Source organism: Triticum aestivum, chromosome 3A (genome assembly GCF_018294505.1).
Source record: "Triticum aestivum cultivar Chinese Spring chromosome 3A, IWGSC CS RefSeq v2.1, whole genome shotgun sequence".
Lineage (NCBI taxonomy): Eukaryota > Viridiplantae > Streptophyta > Magnoliopsida > Poales > Poaceae > Triticum > Triticum aestivum.
The window spans coordinates 219,970,227-219,971,992 of NC_057800.1; positions in this window are offsets into that span (position 1 = coordinate 219,970,227).

A 1,766-nucleotide genomic window follows, 5' to 3' on the forward strand; every position below is an offset into this window, starting at 1 on the left:
GGCTCTCCCCGGGCCCAGGCGGGCCGGCGGCGGAGGGAGGCGCGCGGCGAAACGCGGCGTGCCACATGGCGGCGGCAGCGCGGGCGGACACGTCTGGCCCGGCGGATTTTGTCCGGCGGCGGAGAGGGAGCGGGGCTAGGGTTAGGGATCCGGAATTTCGGGGAGGAGACCTATATTTATAGGTAGAGGGAGCTAGGAGGCTCCAAATTGAGCACGGTTTGCGGCCACCCGATCGTGATCGAACGACCTAGATGATGGAGGGGGTTTAGGTGGGTTTTGGGACACTTTGGAGAGGTGTTGTGCTGCAACACACACGAGGCCTTCTCGGTTCCTCGGTTAACCGTTGGAGTATCAAACGAAGTCCAAATGGCACGAAACTTGACAAGCGGTCTACCGGTAGTAAACCAAGACCGCTTGGCAAGTCCCGGTCCAATCCGATAATGTTTAACACCCACATATGAAAAGAGGTAAAAGGGGACACCGGAGGACATAGGAGCGCCGGAATGCAAAACGAACAAAGGGGAAAATGCTCGGATGCATGAGACGAACACGTATGCAAATGCGATGCACATGATGACTTGATATGAGATGCATGACAAAGACAAAAGCAACACGAAGACAAAAACCCGACAACGAGGAAATATCATAACTTAGTGCCGGAAATGGCAAGAGTTGGAATACAAATATGGCAGGTTACATATGGGGCGTTACATCACTCCATGTGGATATTTCTCTACTTCTTTGCCCCGCACGTACCTCTACTGGCTTCTACGTACTGTATTTGTGATGAGTTTATGTCTTATCAACTAGTCCCATTAATCTTGAATCGCACATACCGCATTGTACTATCTCGCTGATAAATTACATTACGTACTATACAAGTACTTCCTCCGTTCCTAAATATATGTCTTTGTAGAGATTTCACCATGAACCACATACGGATGTATATAGATGCATTTTAAGTGTAGATTCATTCATTTTGTTCCTATGTAGTCCACCTAGTGGAATCTCTACAAAGACTTATATTTAGGAACGGAGGGAGTACTATGTAAAGAGTTAGGTGTCGCACTGTGTCTAGAAAATATGGTGATAGTGTGAGGTGGGCCATGTAATCACTGAGCCTGCGTGTTTTCACTGCTCTTGCACTCCTCCGCCGTAAGAATGGAGAAAATTGTAATCTAGTAGTACCTCCTTTCGCTGAAAGCATGGGACATCCAGCAGTCCTACCACCTCAGTAATAATGACCAATGAGCCGTCAAATCACACAGACCCAGCAGTAAGTTGGACAGACGAAGCAACCATCACTCTTGAATTCGCTTCTCCCTTCAACGCAGGTGCCAGTGAGAGGTCGCGTCCACTCTGCCTGGGCATGAATGTGGCACTGACCGTTTCGGGCAGGAAGCGCGCACGGGCGATGGAGGGGCTTTGGGTAGGCCAGGCTGGTCAGGAGTGGGCGTGGTAGCTGTCCTCCTGTCCCTACCGGACGCCCGGAAACGAGACGATGCACCGACTCTGGTGGCTAAAATCATACACTATACACCATCTCTCTATAGGAGTAGGTCGACCTGTCGCTCTCTCTAACACACATGTTGTTAAACACGCACACACGCACACGCACACACACACAGGTTCATAAAATAGGAAAATCGTGCGAGTGCGAAGCCACAGGAAGTGAGATACAAATGGAGTACGTACAAGAAGAGAAGAGGTGACGAATATTCCATAAAACCTGGACTGAGGAGTAGTACTGCCTCCGTCTATGTGTT